The sequence below is a fragment of the Saccostrea cucullata genome, unplaced genomic scaffold (genome assembly GCF_032062105.1).
Source record: "Saccostrea cucullata isolate Sc308-1 unplaced genomic scaffold, CSIRO_AGI_Scuc_v1 ctg3272, whole genome shotgun sequence".
In the NCBI taxonomy this organism is placed as follows: Eukaryota; Metazoa; Mollusca; class Bivalvia; order Ostreida; family Ostreidae; genus Saccostrea; species Saccostrea cuccullata.
Window position 1 is genome coordinate 11,138 of NW_026933531.1, and position 24,170 is coordinate 35,307.

At 32.6% G+C, this 24,170-nt stretch overlaps 1 long non-coding RNA gene across 1 annotated transcript; it reads left to right on the plus strand.

Moving 5' to 3' along the window:
* The first annotated feature begins 19,059 nt into the window (after window positions 1-19,059).
* LOC134238558 (uncharacterized) lies at window positions 19,060-23,873 on the plus strand. The gene is made up of 4 exons (XR_009986042.1): window positions 19,060-19,142; window positions 21,336-21,420; window positions 23,035-23,185; window positions 23,676-23,873. It is a non-coding gene; the product is annotated as an uncharacterized LOC134238558 (long non-coding RNA).
* The last annotated feature ends 297 nt before the right edge of the window (window positions 23,874-24,170 follow it).

Below are 24,170 nucleotides of genomic sequence, written 5' to 3' on the forward strand. Positions count from 1 at the left end.
GTCTTCACCTGAGCTTTTGGCTAGGAAAACAAGATGTGTTTTGCGCCATCGCCATGAAATAAATTTCAGAATGTATTTTTTTGGTTTTCGTTTATTAACAACAGTCAAGGTCACAAGGTCATTCATGATAATTACAGAAATTCAGTCAAAATATCTCGAAAAATTTCCCTCATTTAAAAATCGGCAAAATATTCCATATTGTTATATAGGTCACAGAGATAAAAGTCATTTGCATGGTGTCATTTGAAAAAGACATAATCAGTGGAAGAAAAAATTTTGCAACGCCCACTCCTATGGTTCAAAACCCCCGACAGTGGGACAAAGTATTTTTTAGCATATAGGTCAATATCCACAGGTCACAAGATCATTGACACATTGTTAGAATTCTCATAAGGACTTTATTATAAACCCTGTAAATCCTAAGAAAAATATTGAAAAACAAAAAAGTTGAGAAATGGGACTTTTTGCATATTTACTTCAAGGTCACAAGGTCATTGACCTTGATGAAAAATAAAGGTCTTTATTAATGGAGTTTGATGTTCAAATATCAGTCTCTATCTTTATTGTCATAAGTTATGGCCATTCTGAGAAAACTGCAAACAGATAAACAGACAAACAGACAAACTTTTAAAAAATACAAAAATCCCCAAAAATCGCGAACGAGAGTGAATTTCGAAAAAATGAAAAACAGGGGGGGGGGAGCTTGAATTTTCATGATGCATCATCCCTGTAAAAACTTGAATCCGACACCCACAGCTGAGGATATCGCCCTAACTATAAAAAAGAAAAACAATAATTTTAGAAACGATCTGTGTTGCTAGCAACGAGAGGTCTTCCGTCCGATTCAGGAAAAAAAAAACTTGTATAATCGAGCTGATTCCAAAGTGATTCAAAATTTTGGCCCAGTGGTACTTGAGAAGAAGATTTTTAAAGATTTCGCCTATTTTCCTGTTTATCCCCAACGCGCAAACCATAAAGCTTTTGGGAGTACTTGAATCTAAATTACTTGTGTGTATACTTTTGCATCTTTCCTGGCCCAGTGGTTCTTGAGAAGATTTTTAAAGGCGGGTCACTATATAATAATTTGCGCCAAACGCCAACCTTATTCGGGGCGCATTTTCATACATTTTATTTGCTAGGAAAACTGAGTTTCATCTTTCATAGCCCAGTGGCAGAACCAAGATTTTTAAAGGATTTTTTCTATATACTATGTAAAACTTTGTCCATTTTGGCCCCATCACGGGGATGACCTTACCTGCACATTGGCACCATGTGTATTATCCAGTGGCAGAAGATTTTTTTAAAAATGAAATTAATTTTTCACTAATTAGTGTTTAAGAAAAACCTGAACCTACGCTTGCAAAAGTTTGAATACCCTTCACCCAAGATATTTAATTTCTTCTTTATCAAATCAAGAAACTGATTATAAGTTAAATCAGCAAAAAGGGGCACTTTACTTATGCCATGAATATCACTTGAAAAAGATTCAAAATTTTGGTGAGCAAAGAGGATTGAACCAATGTATATCTTTTTCTGTTTTATCCCCAACGCTTGCACAAACCATTAAGCTAATTTGGGAGTACTGCTCTAAATATATTGTGTGTATACTTTTGCAACAGTACACCTGAAATATAAAAGGCGGGTCACTATTAATAATTTGCGCCAAACGCCAGGAGTAAATATTCGCGCATTTTCTTTGAATTGATTTATTAAAAAGGTGTGATAGCTGCAATGAAATAAAATAAATAAAACGTTTTTATCGCCTTTATTTTATTTCGACGTTTAAAAAGTCTTTGTACACATTACACATAAATATCGTATCTAGCCCAGTTACACTTAAGTAGTGAAACGGAAATTAAGTTTAAAGATTGACACTGAATTGCAACGAACTACGACGTGAAAGTCCAAGTAGTTTTTTTACATTTCATGCATTCGTATGTCAGAATGGTTTAATCAAACGCTCAGCTGCCTCCATAAACCCCAATTGCGAAATGGCGGAGTTGACAAAAACAGCCGCCATCTGGCCCCCTTCAGATTTTAAAATATTAATATCTATAATTCAGATTAACCAATTTTCAAACACTTTATATAGTAATAATCTAATTGTTAAGATGAATACTTTTGCTTCAATAATGTATAACAATATATTGATCATAAGAGAGTTATAGATAAAAGACTTTTGGCCCCTCTTAGCCCCTAATTTGAAGGGTCAGCCCTATTTTTTTTATATCAAATGAAAGGTCTTGTGATGTTGAATATTTTGTCTTCAATATGTTTTAACAAATTATGAACAGGTGTGAAGATATGAGACAAAATGTGTCAAATTTTGTGAGATATTTCTGAGACATTTTTTCGGCCCTACCGACTTCGGTGCCTTTTGCGCTAGAAAGATTTGGAGACCCAATTACAACTCACCAAACCTTCCTCTATTTTCCCTTAAAATCTTAAGTTTATATCTTAAGTCGTTTCGGAGGAGTTTCCAGGACAAGCTGACCCTCTGAAAATCAGAAAATCCCATATCTCACGACCGGAAGTGAGATAATCAAAAAGGAAAAAAACCTATCAAGATCAATTGAATATCTTTCAGATCTGAAAGTTTGGTAGAAATCGGACGAGCCATCTCTGAGAAATCGCTTGCACAAAATCGGTTGGAAGAATAATAATAATAATAGGGAAAAAGAAACCGAAGAATAACAAGAAGGTCTTCCGTTGGAGACGGAAGACCTTAATAACTAGATGCGTTCTTGTTGCTGGAGCAACAAGCAGGTCTTCCGACGGACTTTTCTTAGAGTTCTATGCTGCGTCATCCCATGAAATAGATTTCAGAATGTATTTTTTGCTCACGTTTATTCACAACAGTCTCTCAACATATATCATGATAATTACAGGTATTCCTCAAATATCTCAAAAAATAGCTTTTAAAAATCGGCAAAATATTCCATACGTGATATGAAAGATATAAAAGTCATTTGAAGCTGAAAAAAGACAGAAACAAAAAAAAAATTTGAAACGCCCACAGCGGGATTCGAACCCCCGACGGTAGGGGAAAGTTTGCTTTGGTCATATCTTTTCAATATATGCACGCATCAAGATACTAAACACATATTTAGAATTCTCATAAGACACACTATTAACCCTGTAAATTCTAAAGAAAAATATTGAAAAACAAAAAAGTTGAGAAATGGGACTTTTTGAATTCACTTCCGTTTGCGACCGGAAGTGCCGACGACGAAAAATAAAGGCCGTTCCCCATAATGGAGTTTGATGTTCTATCACCTCAGTGAGTTTCACTTTATATCTTTTGCCGTTCTCGAGAAAACTGCTGGACAAAATGCCTTTTAAAAAATACAAAAATCCCCAAAAATCGCGAACGAAGGTGAATTTTGAAAAAATAAAATACACGTCTGGAGATATTTTCATGATGCATCATCCCTGTAAAAATCTTTCAAATCCGTCCACGCACAGCGGAGATATCGCCCTAACTATGAAAAAAAGAATAATAATAATAATAATAAAAAACAGACGAATAACAATAAGGTCTTCCGAAGGAAGTCGGAAGACCTTAATAATAAAAAAACAGACGAATAACAATAAGGTCTTCCGAAGGAAGTCGGAAGACCTTAATAATAAGAAACAGTAGAATCACTATAAGGTCTTCCGTGAAGACGGAAGACCTTAATAATAATAACTAGATAAGATCTCGTTGCGAGCAACGAGAGGTCTTCCGTCCGATCTTGAAAAAAAGAGTAAAATTAAGCTAAAAAGGGGATTAAAATTTTTTTGTGACAATGGGGATTGAACCCAATGGGGAAAAACCAATTTACTTTTTTTTCTATCTGTAGCGCACACCACTACGCTATTGGGACTACTACTCTTAATGTTCCTGTATATATACTTCTACAATAGTACACCTGTATAAGAATCATGAAAGGCGGGCAATTATTCATAATTTTGCGCCAAACGCCACGAGTAAATCTTTGCGCCTTTTCTTTGGAATGTTCCATTAAATGGGTGTAATATTAAGACCATTATTACAGTGAAATTAAAAAGAAGAACGTTCCTAAATCCTAAAATTCGAGGTTTAGAAATTATATTTTGCATTCTATACATTCTATATCGTATAGAGGTAAGTTAAACTAAAGCAATGCAATTGCTATAATTTAAAACCCTCTTTTGAATTTCCCATTTATCCCCAGAGTGAACTATCCCTATTAGTTACACTTTATGAAAAGGTTGAAATGGTTCGACGAAAACATGTATCGCCCTACGACGGTCAAGAAACTGGATACCATTTATGTCTAATAACTTGGATCGTATCGATCTTTGAGAAAAGAATGTTAATTCAAATCACTAGTACATATAACGATCTTTTAAAAATATTTTATTTTGGTCTTTTCTATTAGTTTAATATGACACAAGTGTGCATGGGGTAACAATGTTTACATTTTATACTTACTATATAGATCGGTATTGTTTTTTACTCAAACTAAGATTTAAGATCTGTTTTCCGTGGTTCAAAGATAGTAGATATCTATTTCATTTCCACATTTAGTCTATTCTTTTTCTACTTTGATAACCAGCCAAAACCAATTATAGAAGACGTTTGAGAAGACCCTGGAATATATCTTTATTTTGACACAGAATTGTAACGTAATTACTACGTGACAATCAACATACTCATCTACATTCCATTCATCCTTATGTAACTTTCATTTAAGCAAACGCTCAGCTGCCTCTTTAACCCCCTACGCGCGAAATGGCGGAGTTGACAGAGAGAGCCGCCATCTTAGGCCCGCTTCAGATTTTCAAATGTTAATATCTAGAGTTTAAATTTATTAATATTCAAACAAATTATATGGTAAGCATCAATAAAAAAGTCTCTATCAACATTCCAGAAATAAATGAAAAATATTGAAAAACAAAAAAGTTAGGAAATATGATTTTTTTTAATTCGCTTGTCGTAACGACCGGAAGTACTGACGACGAACGAAAGGTCGCGTCCTGGAAGAGGAATATCACGATCTATAATCCCTGAAAGTTTCACATTGATATCTTTTACCGTTTTTGAGTTTAACCGCGGACAAAATGTCATTTTAAAATCAGGAAATGTCCCGTAACTTGGCACCAAAAGGGAATTTTCAAAAAATCGCTCAGATAGATCAAGTTCATGTTACGACACATCTTTTCTGATAATTTCATGTAATTCCATCCAGTAGTCTTCGAGAAATCGCGTGCACAAAATTTTGGAAAAAAAATAAAAAGAATAATAAGAAACAGTAGAATAACTATAAGGTCTTCCGTGAAGACGGAAGACCTTAATAAGAAACAGTAGAATCACTATAAGGTCTTCCGTGAAGACGGAAGACCTAATAATAATAATAATAATAATAATTATAAAGATTTAATGGATATAACAGCTTTCAAAACTACACAAGAATAAATAAAGTTTTATAAAATTATAATTTGGCAGGTAAATAATAAGGTTTATATCAAAAGGATTAGCCAGGTTATTTAGTGCATACTTTTCTAAGGGACAAAGAGTCGTAACTCGTATTAGTAAACCAAATGTAGATTTTCTTGCGTACTTTGAGAGAATGCGCAACCATGACCTCTATTTGTTAAGTATGCACGTTCAACCCTGCCCTTTTTCTGCATCAACTCTTTGAACGAACGACATGAAATTCTGGGTTCCTTTAAAAACCCATTTAAATCGACATTCTATCACTGAGAAATTTGAAAGATGTTGCAGGTGCTCCTAGGAATTCAAAATCCAATTGTCCATATGCTCATCCTAGCTAGCGTCTCAGCTGCGGCACTCTACATCTCTACTTTGATTGTGGTCACACCAGAACCCCAGACGACTATTACACTGACTAATGGTGATAAATTTCAAGAGCGTATGTTTATTACTTTTTTCAAATAGCATTTTTATTACACACTTTTTAAGAGCTTCAGTTTATCATAATGTCACGCACACTACAACAACGTCAACCTACAAATCAGTTGCAAAATCGGTTAAAAATGAGTTATATTAAATTGTAATATAAATTTTGTAACCTGTAATTTCTTAATTTTGTTTAATTTTATTAAAAAAGGGAAAAAAAAGTTTTAAAATAGTGAATACGCGTCATTTTACTATAATAATGCGCAAAATATTGCGCAATGAAAACCCCAGTGGCCCCCTATAAACACAGTCAAGATAACAAAATAGACATATTTTATAATTTATTATTTGTTGTAAAAACATCTATAAATAAATGTCAAATATTAATGCAATTGCTTTCAAAAATTGTCAAGGGCTTGGAGCTGCATAAGCTGTAGATGTAGAGAAAATTGAGGGCCAAATTACTCGTATTTATTATAGGATTAAACGTTCTTTTTTCAGAATTTATCGATGTGTAAACTCTGCCTTTTTACTCACAAACTGAATAAAAGTGCGAAGCACTTTTATGTAAAGTTTGTGAGTAAAAAGGCAGAGTTTACACATCGATAAATTCTGAAAAAAGAACGTTTAATTCTTATAATTCCAATTACGAATTTTTTTAATTATTAAAATTATTTCTCTTTGAGGCCGCCATACAATCCGTTATTTTGTACGGCGTAGGAATACTTTATGCCTCAAAGAAACGTATACAAGATGAATATAGATAAAATCCAACTTTATTTGTCAAAACAATCAATAATTAAACTTATAAAAACTCATTGAATGTTGTTTAAGTCAACAAATATCGTAAATACGCGTATTCTCCAAAATAATTCGTCCTTGACCAAATGCCATGTTGACGTCATGACGAAAATTGAAGACCGACGACGTCCTCGATTTGCTCTGGTTCGTTTAAAGATTTAGGGAGAATATGGGATCTGTAGGATGTAAATATATGAATTTGATGCTGAAAAGGCAAGAGCCCGAGGTACGTTTCTTTTCCCTATCACATTACGATACTAACTGACTTGATATGGAACGTCGAGAAAATGACAGCATGATCAGCGATTTCAAAAATTCACACTCGTGATCCGACAGTGACATAAACATAATATTCCCGTCTGTAAGTCCTGTTATTCTCTTTTTTATTCATTCATTTTTTACTATAAGTTTTTTGTTATCATAATTTAGCTAAAACGGACTAGAAGTATGTTTTCATTGTTTTTACAACAGTCAAGAAAGTAGTTCTGGTTGAAAAATTCATCGATGTGTAAACTTTTCCTTGAATTTGTTCTCGTCCAATCAAAACACAAGGAATCGATAAATAAAATTAAGATTGGAATTATTTATTTTTGGCTTATGTATTCACACTTTACATCAAACGGTTTTTATTTCAGAAGACAAAAAAGAGAGTAATTGTCATTAATCCAAATGTTTCCAATTGTAAAAGGTAACACTTCGTTAGTAGTTGCAATCTCTTGTTGGAGCACTGGCCTCTATAGTTCATGCATTACCAGCAGAAATTAAGGGCCCTACTTTCTCGTAGGATCTGTACTGTTGGGCAGAGTATGGAGTTAAAAATCGTTTAATTTCACTCGAATAAAAATGAATAAAAATAGACCTCCAGATATGGGTGCAATTTCTGCTCAGCTTAAATGGTACTACGCTTTTTCCTTCTTTACATTATTGGAGCTTGTTCCCATAGCATTAGGTATTTGTAATTGGTCATGTGAGCGTACGGACAGAAAATTTTCCTTTCGATTTCAAAATTATTTTACAGAAATTACAGAAAATAATATTTCATGTTCAAATCTAAAAAAAAATATACATAAAAGTCGGCCCAACACGAAATATAAAACGTTCATAAATGAATAAAAGCCTAAAATATCTAAAAAGAAAAAGGAGAGACCATCTGATGAATTAAAATGAAATTTTACATACGCAAGTCATGCGATGCATACTTTTATTGTCAAAGATTCAAATTTAATTTTCTTTGGCATTACAAAGGATACCGTATATGCTATAATCAAATACTGCTTCCAAATTGAGATATGTTAAACAAAATCTATATGAAACTTAATTAGACTTTTGTGACAATATTGAGTAAAGATCGAGGGAAAAACATTCAACAGGATGTCAGTTTAAAGCTGTATTGAGTACATGCAATTCATTCTATAAGTACAGATAAAAAATAATAACAATAAAAAAAAAACAAAAGAAGCAAGGATCTTCAACAGGAAACTAAATGAAAAAAAAAACCCTCCGGAAAACTGATACTCTAACGAAAGCCTCTACACTTGTAAAAATCTTTTACATGTAAGAGGCAATTGTAAAGAGAATAAGTACCTCTCTTTCACATTGAATTATGTAAACATTAGTTTTTCAAGGTTCCTTTACCGTATTCATTATATATTATTTAATTTATATAAATTTACATGCTTTGAAAATATCCAAAACAATAGATTCGACAAAAAGCTGCAATTTCCAGCAGTTTTTAAAACAATTCCTTACCAAAAAGTTACTTTAACCAAATTAGATAGTGTTAACTTCTAAAAAAAACGTTGATAAAATTTCAACATATATCTCTCAATGTTAAACATTTCAAATGATTTGTTATAGTAAAATAATTTGGGTTCGTTGCAAATTAGCTGTGCATAATCATTGTCCAACAAATTTCAAGTCCAACTCGATACTGGAGTTAAGGACAGACGAGACGTTCCTTAATAATAGATACATTTTTCTAAGAGTTTGTCATTGAAGTGTTGCTACTTAAACATGTTTACTCACAAAAAAATGAGGTACCTACCAGGCATTTCTGAAAGATACCAGGGGTAGTTTTTCTTATATATTCCTTTGGGGAAGAAAAATAATTTTCCAATTTCAAATGTTTAAGTGTTTGGATTTTTTAAAAAACGTCTAGAAACTGGTTTAGAAATAAGAATGTTTTGAAAATTTTGAATATTTTTCATACATTACGAAGATATACAAAACAAATTTTGAGGAACGCGGTATAGTAAATCTATTTCAACTAAGTGAATAAAATTGCCTTTGAAAATCTGCTGGGTCATCTTCAAAAAAATGTCTTTGTTTGCCTTTTACGACAAAGTGACTAAGATGGCCCGACTTAAAACTTGTTTTTAATAAACATTCTGGTATTTTCTACTTAATTTTATTCGATTCCTTTTATCTCGTCAAAAAAGTTGAAATTGTCTGGGAAAAAAATGTTCCCACCTACCTACCGACCAAAAAATTCAACATTGAGCCCGAGATGGCAAACAAACATACTTTTGAAGATTGATCGATTAATGATAAACATGTTTATTATCTTATTACAATTGTAATCTTACCATTGTAATCTCAACAGATGCCTCGACTTTCCGAAAGACTTAACCTTTACATCAGCATTATTACAATTCTCTGATATCCTTGGACTTTCAAGAAGGCGTTGCATTCTCATAGCTACATAATTAGCATCTCTCAAACGGTGACTTAGACATTTGCCCAAATTTCTATCTAATGTATAGTTCAACAGCAAATTAATGGCTGTTATCCATATAATTTGACTAAATTTCAAATCAATTCAGAAAAATAATCAGAACACACTCTAGACTTGTATTAAGAATAGTGTAAAATGGGGCTATGGGGAATGTGTATGCAGTATTTATAGGAATCTGTTTATTGAAAACCATCGGGTAGATTTAAACGAAGGGGGGCATCTAGCTCATGAAAAATTTCGACTTTTTCAATTTACTTTAGAGATATTAAAATATTCACTTCCAGGGAATTGCATTCAGTGCTTGTGGCTATGGATCCCCTAGATATAAATAGATGTTAGATTACGTAGCTGGACTTGGGGCGTTCATGTAGTCTTTCTCTCCCTCTTTCTCTCTTACACATATTATCTATATTTAAATTCCACCTTCATTTTAGAAAGCGTTGCCAAGGACCTGTCGTCTATGCATCCTACATATTGTTGACCATTTACATTTAAACCTGCGATCAGGATTTGAATATGTTTCAAGCGTAAAATAACTGGACCTGACTCTTCTCTACTTGTTTATGTCTTTATGAAGATTAATGACATAGAAACCAATGAGAATCACCATAAGTCACCATTTTCGACATGCTAATTACGTAGCCTCGAAAATGTCACGTCTTACTGAAAGTCCAAGGATAACAGTGATTTGTACTACTTAAGAAAAATTATTTGAAAATGTCATTTTACTTAACTAAATGTATATATATCTTTTTTAAACGTGAGTTAGAAAAATAAAACTATAAAAAGAATTCTAAAAAGTGTAATAAATATTAAATCGTTTGGAAAAGGATCGATTATTTGATGTTTTACCTTCTGAAAATTAAGACATAATTAACACAATGCATTTGCTTAACGTAATATATTATTATTGACCACTGCACTTTATAAATAAAAACAGATAACTTCTCATTGTATAAATTGATCTTGTTAGGCAAGAACACATTTTCATAAAACGATCCCAAGTCAAAAAAAAAAAAGAAGAAACAACAACAACAAACAACAACCAGCAAGAAATAGACCACCTACTTTGAAACGTTGACAACCGTAAAAAAGGTGTATGAAAAACCAAATGTTACGCTATACCATGGTCAATCAAATATCGTATTAATTAAAATTTGATTGAGCGCAGAATGTCATGAATTCAAAACAACTTAAACCGATAAAATGGCACAAAGTATGACGAATATAAATGATATTTATGGTACTGTAAACTCAAATTCCCATGCTAATAAATTTTAAATCTAATAGAATCATATATTCGCTAAGTTGGACACTTCACGGCCCGGTGCATTTAATAAACATGTATATAAAATCTGCGCTGTTTAGAGATAAAACGATGTTAGAGATAAAGTATTTTATATTCTGTTCCGCAGAAAACAAAACATGTACTATTTTAAATCGTGTCAAGTTCTAAGGGCATGCAAGTAATGTAATGGGTAAAAACCGCACCTCGGAGCCCTAAGAAGGACGAAAAAATCACAATCTACATAAAAATTTTACGCTGAAATTACATGCCTGAAATATTAAGCTTAGAGAGCCTTTCTATGAATACAGATTCAGCAAAACAGAGGTCCTGTTTGCTGATTGTGAAAAAGAAAATAGGATGTCAAAGTGCATCTTCCTATTCACATGAACGTGATCATTTTGCACTGGAAATTTTACTTTTAGGTTACTCACTTTCACCTCCATCAAATTTAACTAAATATTATGTAATTAAGGCAAAACAATAGTCTTATTATACTCCCGCTTGAAAAGCAAGGTTTATGTTATATTGTGATGGGTGTGTTCGTCCGTCTGTATGTACAGGTACGTTCGAGAGTTACGCCTTTGAGTTCCCTTTTCATCTCTGCAACCCCACATATACTATACATAGAATGAAATTAGGCGAGATTTTCAGAAACTCTATGTCAAATAGAGCCATTTTGTACATCTTATTTTTTTTTTGATCGGACACATTTCCAATTTCTGATTGCAAAACATGTACGACATATCGAAATATGACCAATATAAATGTAATTTAAGTAGTTGTAACCCTAATTTCCATGCTGATCAGAATTTTTTTAGGATCATATATGCACTTAAGTTTCACACCTCACGGTCTGTTGCAATTATTAAACATGTATTTAAAATCTGCGCTGTTAGAGATAAAACATTTTATATGTTGTTCTGCAGAAAAGAAACATGTACTAATTCAAATCGTGTCAAGTCCTGAGGGCATTCAAGTAATGCAATGGGTAAAAGCCTGCACACCTGACCCATAAGAAGGACGAAAAAAAAATCACCATCTACATGAAAGTATATTCCTGAAATTACATGCCTGAAATATAAAGCTTAGAGAGCCTTTCTATAAATACACTAATTTTCATAAAATTTGATGTTAAACGGTATTCTGAAGGAAAAACATCTAGGCAATTGGTCACCTTATTACATATTACATGTACATAGATACAAGTTCAGCAAAAAAGACGTCTTAACACGTTAAAGGCTTCAGAATACCACAATACCAAGATCTTCATAATCTTTGGATTTTCCTTTACAGTATTTACACATTGCTTGAATTTACTTCTATCTTAAAATCCATGTGAATTTTCATGTGCAAGCACACATAATTACAAGAAAAACCTTAATATAAATTCCCACGAACTAAATGAAACAGAAGAATATAAACGACATCAATCGATTAAAACAACTTCAAATAATACAAATAAGTGAACAGAACCCTGCTAATTCAAGATTTGGATTAGGTGCACAAGAGGAGGAGGCATCTCCTGTTGTCGGCCAATCATTTGCGATGTTTGTTCAACACCTGCAGGACAATAATGTCCGATGAATGTTCCGCGGGACGGTAATGTATACGTTTAGGAAATCAACGACGTCATACAATAAACATACCTAATATGGTTGTATCGGAAGAGGGTCTTAAGAACTTGGAAATAATTGTTAAGGAAATGAGTCATCACCACATCAAAAACAATGTAAATATGATTAGATCTACTAAAAAAGGAAAAAATCAGCAGCACATGTCGGAAGAGCAATGTTAAAATTCTATGTATTCGTAAGAAAATATACAGGTACATAGATTTTCATAAAGGCCATCGCAGGATCATTTTCCTCCCTAGTTTTGAATATTTATTGTTTTTCTTAAAAATGAAACATTTAAAAAAAAATAAATGAAGGAAATTTCAGATGAATTGTCTAATAAATTCATTAAGTTGAGTCACATAGAGAGATGAATTATATCAATAATTTTTTCTAAAAAGAATAAATTTAGTACTTACTACTTTAATAGCATGACTCAAAATAGAAAAGAAAATAACAAGGGTGTTAAAGTGCATCGTACAGCGCACATGAACTTAATCATTTTGCATTAAAAATTTGATTTTTAGGTTACTCACTTTCACCTTTATTAAATTTTTACTAAACATTTTGTAATTAAGGCAATAATCATAGACTTATTATACCGCCGCTTGAAAAGCAAGGTTTATATTATATTGTGATGGGTGTGTCCGTTCGTCCGTCTGTATGTACTTGTACGTCTGACCGTACGTTACGCCTTTGGGTCCCCTTTTCTTCTTTGCAACCCCTCATATACTTCTGAATGAAATTATTTTAAATTTTCAGAGAATCTATGTCAAATAGAGCCATTGTGTACATATTGCTTTATTTTTTCATCGGACACATATTTTGAAATTCTGATAGCAAAACATGGACGATAGATCAAAATATATCGAATATAAATGAGATTTATAGTACTATAAACTCTAATTTGTTTATTTTAATTTGATAGGAACATATATTCGTATACGTTCGACACTTCACGGTCCGTTGCATTTGATACATATGTATTTAAAATCTAAGCTGTTTACAGATAAAACATTTCATAATTTGTTCTGCAGAGGCACAAAATCGTGTCAAGTACTGAGAACAACCAAGTAATGCAAGGGGTAAAAGCCTGCATCCCGGACCCAGAAGAAGAGCGAAAAAAATCACCGTCTACATGAAAGTGTATCACTGAAATTACTTGCCTGAAATATAAAGGTTAGAAAGCTTTTCAATAAATACACTATCTACATGAAAGTATATCACTGAAATTACTTGCCTGAAATATAAATGTTAGAGAGCTTTTCAATAAATACACTATCTACATGACAGTATATCACTGAAATTACATGCCTGAAATATAAAGGTGTTAGAGCTTTTCTATAAATACACTAACTTTCATACAATTGGGTGTTAAACGGTATTTTGAAGGAAAAACATCTAATCAATTGGTCGACGGGAACAAATGCTGACCTCTTCTAAAGGCCAAAATAAGTTAAAAATTAATTCAAAAGAAAAAAAAATTAATCAAGTACTAAAGATAGCGTTATGATTGAGTAGCGACGATATATATAGAAAATTAATGTATTTATCCGTCTTTAGAATTAGCATGGTTCGTGGGTGACACTCTTTGTCAATATATTTAAAGACTGAATCGTCTGAATATTCCAGTTTCCCACGAAACCACGGCCATACAAACAAATACAATTTTACTTTCCTGCAACAATTAAACCCCACGAACTAAAATGGTTCTACCGTAATATTTCATAACCTATCCTAGTCTCCGAAGTATTTCATTTTAAGCTCCTTTGTTACAACGAATTGAAAAAAAATATTTGTGAATATCTAAAATACTGGTTAGAAGAGGTTTAAGATTTAAAGGAACTGTTGAAAATTAGAATCTTTTGTCAGAATAGCAAATTAAGCATGTAGTTTAATTGTTAAGTATGACTAAAATGCCAGAATTTCACAATACCATGATCTTCATAATTTTTGAAATTTCTATACAGTATTTACACATTGCTTGAATTGAATTTTAAAAGTCATTTGTAAATCATGTGCAAGCACTCATAATTACAAGAAAACATAAATAGATATTCTCGAGAACTAAATGAATAAAGGTGAATATAAACAACACCATTCGATTAAAAAGAACTTCATTTAATACAAATAAGTGACAAGATTCCTGCTAATTCAAGATTTGGATTAGGAGCCCAGAAGGAGTAGGCATCTCCTGTTGTCAGCCAATCATTTGCGATGTTTGTTCAACACCTGCAGGACAATAATGTCCGATGAATGTTCCGCAGGACGGTAATCTATACGTTTATGAAATCACCGACGTCATACAATAAGCATACCAAATATGGATGTGTCGGAAGACGTCTTAAGAACTTGTAAATAACTTTGAAGGAAATGCGACATCAGCACATAAAAAAAAATAATGTAAATATGATTAGATTTACGAAAGAAGGAAATGCATCAGCGGCTTATGTCGGAAGAGCGACGTTAAACTTCTGGGCATCCGTAAGAAAATATGCATATTAGATTTTCATAAAGGCCATCACAGAATGAAAAGCCAGGTTTCCCAAATTTGGAAACCCGATGGAAACATATGGGAATCGTGACATCAGTAGTTTCCATATAGTTTCCATTTTATGGAAACCACATAGTGGTTTCCACATAGATTCCCGACATGGAAACAATCAACCTGTGGTTTCCCGTAAGTTTCCCAAGATAAGAAACCATGGAAACATACCCCGGTGGTTTCCACATAGATTCCCGACATGGAAACAATCAACCTGTGGTTTCCCGTAAGTTTCCCAAGATACGAAACCATGGAAACATGCTCCGGTGGTTTCCATGTAGATTCCCGATATGGAAACAACCAACATGTGGTTTCCCGTAAGTTTCCCAAGATAGGAAACCATGTAAACATGCCTCAGTGGTTTCCATACAGATTCCCAACATGGAAGCCACCAATGTGTAGTTTTTCCCCATGTTTCCCAAGCAGGGAAACTTTGAAAGTATATCTCAATACTAACCCACCTACCTTTTATTTTACAAAAAAGTTAAATATTTAATTATGTTACCATATTTTTACCAATTATAGAAATATTTCAAAAGTGTTTACATGCTGTATCAAAATAATTAACTTCAACCAGTTAAAATAACTAGATGTGTATTTCTGTGTGATTAATTTAATATTTCAGCACCGTGAACGCAATTCAATTTTAATTTAATCTTATTTAACTGAATTTTATTTAATTTTATTTAATTTTGAATTTGATTTATCACATAAGTTTTGGTAAACTCGTATAGAATGCGTGAAGTGGAATAGAAAAAAGTAAGTGCATGCAGTTATGTAGAAATCAATCATTTCCGATCCCACTTTCTTGAAGCTGTCTATGATGAATGTTCCTTTGAAAAAATGGAAGAGCTAAGGAAGGGTACATTTAATGAAATTATTTACAGAAAAGGTTTACTAAAAAGATCGATTAAAAAGTAAATAAAGAAATATGTCAAGTTACGATTACTGATTAAGGACAGGTGAGACGTTCCTCAATAAAATAATTAAATTTTTTTTCCAATATTTTGCAATTGACATTGAAGAATTATTTTTACATAATCACATGTATTCACAAGACATCAAGGTACCTTACCAGGCATTTGTGTTAGATACCAGAGGTTGGCATTTCTTATATACCGGGGTAATCCGTCAGGAAAAAAAATACTTCAGTTGGTTTGTCAAAATTACATTTTTAGTGTTTCAAGTTTTTAAATACAAGTTTAGAAAGTGATAAAGATTTTGTTATAATATGATTTAATATATTAATGTAAACTGGTCAGATAAGAATCATTTTATCGAATTGGCGGGGGGTTGAGTATTATCATACTAGTATTTTACTATTAATAGTGAATATTGTTTTTTTTTTTAATTTATCAAATTATTGTTTTTATTATTGGGGGGTGGGGGGGTGGGGGTTGCTTTTCATTTTTTCCTTGAGGGCCCCCCCCCCCCCCCCAAAAAAAAAAAAACGCTTTTGAGGAAGTCACTATGGTCGGCCTGTGTAATTAGGGACACCTGTCCTCACGTGCCATTTCAGGTGGAGACACGTGCCGCGAAGTCACCTGTCACTGTGTATTTTTTGTATATTCTATGTGAATTGAGACGGTTTTGTACCTAAAGGGAACAATGGGCTGCTGTCGAGCATGTACACACACAGTCTCCGACCGAAAATTCTTTTAAATTAAGATGATGATTCGTGTTTCTTTTATCATTTAAAAAATTGTATATTCCATAAATAAAGTTATACAAGAGAACATATTTATAAAATAACCTACATTTAAAAAGTTCAATGAAAGAACAAACTATTTAGAATTTTTATTTCAATTTTCATTACTGATTTAAAATAAAACTACCCTCTTTAGAACTTAAATAATTTTCTATAGGTATTGAATAGATCTTAATTCTCGTCGTGTATAATTATATTAAATCAGAATGACGTTAATAGATCAATGTGAAATCAAAACTGTATTTAATATTGTTGATGGGTTTTTGTGTGAAATTTGTAATCTAACATACTACAAAGACATTTATTAGATAAATGTTTATAATATAATTCATCACATAAAACGTTTTTTTTTCTTTCCTTTTTTGTTTATTAAATATGTACGCAGATCCCCGTGTAGTAAACGCCTGCACTTTTCGCATGAAATTACAATGTAGGGTCCTAAACGCACATACACTATATTTAACAAACTTTAAAATTTTCAGCCATTTTTTTCTCCAAAGGCCATTGCTCTAGATAAAGAAAAGTCTATAATATTTTGCATGATTTTGTTTTCCTTAAGAACAATGGCTTTTAAAGTAATGCATGCTAAGGCAATCTATTAAAAGAATTAATTGTATAATTAATTCATTGTATAATTGTCACGATTGTATTTTTGTGCAGTTTTTGTTGATTTCATTCTATAAAGGTATGAAGTTTGTCAATACTTCAACAAACATTTCTTTATCTATGTTGTACACTACTTTATTTTTATTCGCCGATATGCTACTCTTTTTAAAAAAAAACTTGCGTGACTAATAAACTCGATCTTCAGGCCTGTAGGAAAGTAATTTCCGTTAGAGTTATAAACTAACCGGGATTTTATTTTTATTAGCATACCTTACCAGATTTCTTAACGAAAAAAAAACATTAAAGAAATACAGGGCGGGACCAGCTAAAGCTGTATGCATATAAGTACAGCCCTGCAGATCAACGAGGATAGATGACTTTCGACATAATCTTTCCCATGACTTCACTTATACCAATCACGACTAAATTACTGATTTAAAATACTGTTATATTTTCCTGCCTTTGATAAGATGTTAGTTTTGTTCCACCTAGAGATATAACTCTCCTAAGACAAAGGTTTTCAACATTCTGATTCATTTAACAATTTTACGTGTTAAAATGATGTGGGCAATTTTTTAAGCTAAAGGCCAAGGAGTTTAAAGTACAATGTACATGTAGCAATTAGAGAAAAGTCTAGCAGGTCCACCAGTAATATTGATAGCAGGCTCAAAATCTAATTAAACCCGAAAAGGAGGGAGTTCAATTAGTAATTTAATCCCCCCTCCCCCCCCCCCCCCCAAAAAAAAACAACAATTTATTAGCAATGAATTATTAATCACCGAACTTTTCAATCATCACTATTGAAATAAAAAAAAACTGTTCTTGATAATCATATTATAATTGTAGCCCATTTTCATGCCTTTTAGGATTCCTGTGGAAAGTTCACGATAAAAAAAATGTGCTTTTAAAAATTTAACATCTTTTGGTGTGACATTATAAATTCATAATCATGCATGTAACAGTTAAAAGAAGCGGGGAAGGGGGGGGGTGGGTACTTTCAGCAAGGACGGCCACTACCAACAACCAAGCCCCGAAACCCATATCCCGAAGGCAAATAAGTTGAGGTGTCAAGCAAGAAACATTTTTTTTCTGCTGTTTCTAAATATACTAGGCCTACACATCATATCGGCAAAAATATTTAGGAGCCCCTCTTTTTATTCCATGAAAAGGGGAGAACTTAATTAAATTCTAATATAAGATCTCATTATCACACTTAATCAAAGTGAATGTAAACAGTTTATATTTCCCATCCTGCATCGCTCTGTAGGCGCTTTATTTCATTGGTCAATTTCCCGAGGCGCCATTTTTGGAGGATCGAGAAGGACGAAGAAGAAGGTGTAAGCAGCTGGTAAATGTGAAAAGTTAAGATGATTTCACCACCCAGTGTCTTTAAGACTGTGATAAATGCAATGGCCAACAATGAAGGATTAGTGTACGTATATTTTTGTTAACTTTTTACGGTAAATAATTGTAATATTTGGCAACAACAGATCTTCACTATCGGAGGCAACTTTTGTTCTGACGCCATTTTGAAAAGTTGGATACCTAAGTTTTAAATTGTTAAGTGTATATATTGCAGAGAGAAAGAGAGAGAAAAAAAAATTGAGACAGTGATATAGCATAACTTAGATTATGGAGGCCCCAAAGGCACCGTGCATGTGCATGCTGTATGTTGTAAAATGGCAACGTTTCGCCTTTTATCATGTTTATTAAAATGTATGCTCCATATGTATGTTCTCTCTCTATATATAAATGAATCCTTTTCGGAATCAAAAAATTAAAAAAAAAAATATTTTTACCCACGCTCAAATTATCCGGATGATGATAGTTACACCGAGCATGGTTTCGTAGTTAAATTCATACTGTAGAACATCCGGTTTGAATTCATGTGTTTTCTGACTTTTCGGATAGCCAACTGGCAAGTGGCAACTCTTGTTTTTTGGAACTTACGACTTATGGAAAGGTATAAATTAAATATTTTTGGTTCAAAACTTTGATAAAAGCATCGATGTTTTTACAAAAAGTGTCTTCAATCTCAGCTTATCCGATTATTCATGAAGGATATCCTCATCAGAACAGTTGGAATAGATCAGGTCCAGGAAAATCACTATATTTAGCTATATAGCTTAATTTACCTATATAGCTTTATTTACCTATATAATATAGCTTTATTTAGCTATTTTAGAATAAGTTTCTGTTTTATGAAAAGCAGACAAAAAGTCGCATGTAAATTATGGCTGATCAATATATTTTTTAAAAGGATTGATAAAAACAACCTAGGGCATTGATAGTAAAAACATTGCCTCTTATAAACACTTTTTAACCAAAAAATGTATCTCTATTGTTTGGATAGCTGGAAGTGTGGTGAGGCATGACTAAGTGTGATTGCCTTCCATTGTGGTCAATTATTACCAATCAATTATCTTGTTGACCAAAACTGCTTTTCTTTGTTAAAGTAGCTGCTTACTCACAGATTAATTGTTATACATAGCCCCAAAGCTTTTAGATCTTTGATTTCAATTGCACAAAAGGAGAAACATTTTTATAAGTGGGTTTTTGGTGAATTGTTTTCAGTCCATTTCAAAGTTGAAAACTAATACTGCCTCAATATGCGACTTTTTGTCTTATAGCTATATTTTATAGGTAAATAAAGCTATATAGGTACATTTACCTATATAGCTAAATATAGTGATTTTCCTGGACCTGTAGATTGTAGCGAATAGCATAACCCTTAATCATATGCATGACGATGATATGGAGGAAAAATATACATAAAAAAGTGAATGTAGGTAAAAGCCTGTCCACTTTTCTGAAGAGATAATGTTTGTTTTATTGTTTATTGAAATAGTTTACTGCTCAAAAGATTTTTTTTTTGTAATGTCTAACCTGTTGAGATGAAGATGTAAAAAAAGAAAAGCCTAATAGTGAATTAATATTGATAGTATGTCAAGAAATGCAAATGAATCATCAGCTTGAATTATCAGTTTTTTCACAATTATTGACCTGAGTAGGTCAATGTATAGCGAATAATACATACTCTTTTCCATATTACATCCTAGCCCGAGACACCAATATCAGCCAGAGGGACAGAGGCCCTAGGGCTGATATTGGTCAAAGGTATGATACAGGATGTGATGTGGGAAAGGGTATGTTTCATTATGTTTATTACAAACTTGGTAATAAAATACAGAACACTTCAAGTTGAGAAGATCAAGAAAATAAGTAAATAATCATGCACAATAAAACTACTTACATACATGTACACGGTATTGTCTTACTGAACAGATTTAGCTGTCATTAGGTCAAAATTGCAAATAATAACATGCTTCTTATATCGTGTATATACAGGTAACTCTTGATGGCTTGAACTTCGATTTCTCGGAAGTTCTTGATCGCTTGAAGTGAGTCTCCGGTCCCGATTTTTTTACTATATAACTAAGCAGATTTGCTCTTGATTTCTCGAACTCCTGACCTCTTGAAACCCTTGATCCCTCGAAGTCAAAATGCAGTCCCGCTGTGCTGTGAATTTTACCCTTGATACCTCGAAGTGGCTGTGTGTATACCAAGTTATAATGTTCAAACTTTTGCCATAACTGTATATCTGTGTGTCTGTCTGAGTGTCTGTTGTCAACTTAAACCTTCACCATAACTTTAGAACTATATCACTGTATATGAGATAGTGGCTTCATATTTAGTATGTATACTCCACTAATGAAGTGCTTTCAAATGGCAACAAGGACAATGATTATGTGATCTTGACTGTCACCTGTATGCTAAAAAAAAATTGCATTTTCGAACTTTGTTGCTGTGTTTCACAAGCGCATCTTGTTTTTAGCTCTACTTGTCAGAGACCAGAAGAGCTTATGCGATAGTAATGCGTCCGTCCGTCTGTTTGTCTGTCCGTCTATCTGCAAACACTACTCCTCCTTAAATTTTAGTCTGATTTCAATATAACTTGGCACACAAGTAGACTATACTAACATGACTAAGATACATAATTCTGTGCATCAGTTTTTGATAAGTACAAACCAGTAGAGCTACAGTCTCGACAGAGACTTCTTGTTATTTTTTCTTCCATCCCGGTTGTTGCTAATGCTATTACATAATTAGTTTGAATTAGAATGCAATAGTACCTGGACATAATTTATCATTTCAGAGAGAAGAAAACTGTGTGACTTTAAAAGAAAACCAGTGAGATAAAATCATAGAAAATGTATGATGATTCAGGATGTGGTCATTTGGTAAGTGGTAATTCATTCATGATTAGTATGTATATGACAATTGCCTGAAAAAAAAGATTCTACATTTTATTTAAATACTGAACTGTGGTATATCAGCTGTGAGCTACAAGAAGTTGTATGTAAAAGCTAGGGCTGAAACAATTTGCCCCCTCCATGTTATGTGTGTATTGCTATGATTGACATACAATCAGTTCTCTAATACATACACTTCAATAAAACTTTGTCGTCTTGAACCTGAATTGAACAGGAAAAAACTCTGAGATCTCTCCAAAAATTTGAATGAAAAAAAGGAAATGCTTATTAACTGATTTCTTGCTGGTCAGTATTTTGATTACTTAAAGGAAGCTCTAAAAACTGCACACTAAAGAGTTCTACTTTAATCACAGGGGCATCTTACCCACTCTGTTCTCTACTTCACATATAAAAATACACAAGGGAAGAATCGAAAGTAGCACACGATTTTTAAACTAAGTCAAAAAACAACTTACTTGAGAAAAGTTACACAAATCATGAAATGAACTAGCACAAATGATGTCCTAGTACTTATCCAGGCTAAAATATTCCAAATATATCTATCGAAAATAGCTTTTATCTAAAGAAAATCCCTGCTTTCTGCACAATGTGAATCTCTTCGCCCAAGAAAAGATAACTCACTCGGATGACAATAGGGTAGTACCCGAGGCCCTCCGAGTGCAATCTGAAGGCCTCGGCTACTACCCTATTGTCATCCGAGTGAGTTATCTTTTCTTGGGCGAAGAGATTTTTTTCTCTTCAAGGAATAATTTCTGCAAGTCACTAAGTTTTTAGAGTTTCTTTTATATTATAGATATTCAATGAAATTATTTGAAGTATTAAATTTTGGTAAATTTTATGATACTAAAAGGTTATATGGATGAAAAAACTACATGCGTGTATGACAATAGGGCTTAAATTTTAAATGTCTCTTAATTTTTCAGTGACATTAAAACAGGAATTGTCATCACCAATAGACGAATTTCACATTCCTTAGAGTTTTCTCCAATTGTCAATATATCGCTCATTTTTCCCACTTTGTCCTTTGTAAGTTACTTGTTAATATTTTCAATCTTCAAAAATATGGACAATTACGATCTGTATTGCCAGATTATGGGGGCAACATGAAAATCATAATGAATATGTTCATACAAATTTTATTTCTAAGACATTGTCCCTCAAAGTTGATACGGTTAAAGAGGGAAAACAGCGTTTTAAGCAGGTTGACCCCAGATCGACCCAGCGAAGGGGAATAACTTTTGTAAATGTGAAAGTCCTTTATGGTATATCATATAGATCTAAAACTGACTGAATTTTGATCAGCCAATTCATGAACATGATGAATGGATGTAAATAATGTTGGTCAATATATGTAAAAAAAAAAATTATGTGGTATCTCTCCCATTGAAGTTTATAAACTTGTTATTTATTTCTTAAATAAACTAAGCATACATGCAATACCGGTATAAAATTACTCATAAGATACATGTATACTTAAACCATGATAAAATCATATGTGTCCAATGCAGCATATGATAAATCATTAACATACAAGTACATGTGTATATATACTGTAATACATATATATTGCATTATTTTTAGGTCCTGTTCTGTGGATGCCCTAAGACAGTGTCTACCCATCACTCCATCTGAAATCACTTGTTCTGTGCATATTTCTCTCTCAAACTTAAACTACAGAGAGCCTGTGGATAGAGGATGAAGAGTGACCTTGGACTAATTTTCTAGGTCAAAGGTCAGTATCAAAATCTACTGTATATCTTTATTTAAAACCGTAGTCCAGAGTATATTTCTCCCCTGGTGTAATCTAGCTTTTGTGCAATGGGGTGGAGGGTCTGTAATGATCTTCAATCAATTTCTAGGTGGAATATCAAAATTAAAAAAAAATCTCTCCCTAATATTTTTGTTATTATAAAGGGTATGTTTTCTCTCAAACTAATCAAACTTAAAGCAGGGTTCTTGGTATGAGATACATGTAGTAATATATTTTCAATGACATAATAAGGCTGAAAACATTATTTATATTATGTTATTTTTTTCACTTATCATAAAGCATTTAATATAAAAGAGAAACATTAAATGCTGAAATCATATGTATCATGGTCATGGAAAGTAATTATTGATATTGGGATATTAAAGGACATTGACTGATCTTTCAGATTTCTAAGTTATATTCAAGCATTATAATTCTGTCATCATATAATAATTTTTTATGAATATTGCAGATCATAGGTGACGTGAAGAAAACCAGGAAACTGATGTTGAAAGAAGTACTTAATGACCCTTATGAATGGACTTAAATGTGAAAGACTGTTCCATTGTTTATCTAAGATATATGAATTTATTTAATATTTTGATATCATTGAAAAATTCAGTTACAGTTTTTGTACATCAAATGAATTATTAAACATATAAAATGGTAATGCTTTTTTCTTTTACATGTAATAAATTTTTTTGATAGATTTTTGAAAGAATACGCATTATTTCACATTGCTTCCTTTAGAAAAGTTAGGGAATCTTGAAGTTTCCCAATAATTTCCACCAGGAATGGGACTCCAGATAATTCCACAAAGTTTCCGCCACACAGAAAGTGCTACACAAGTTCCATATAGTTTCCTGAGTCAAGGAAACTTCAGGAATCATAAGGTTTCATGAGCTTCCATGTAGTTTCCCATAAAAGAAAACCTTAAGATTCCATCAAGTTTCCATTCCACGGAAAC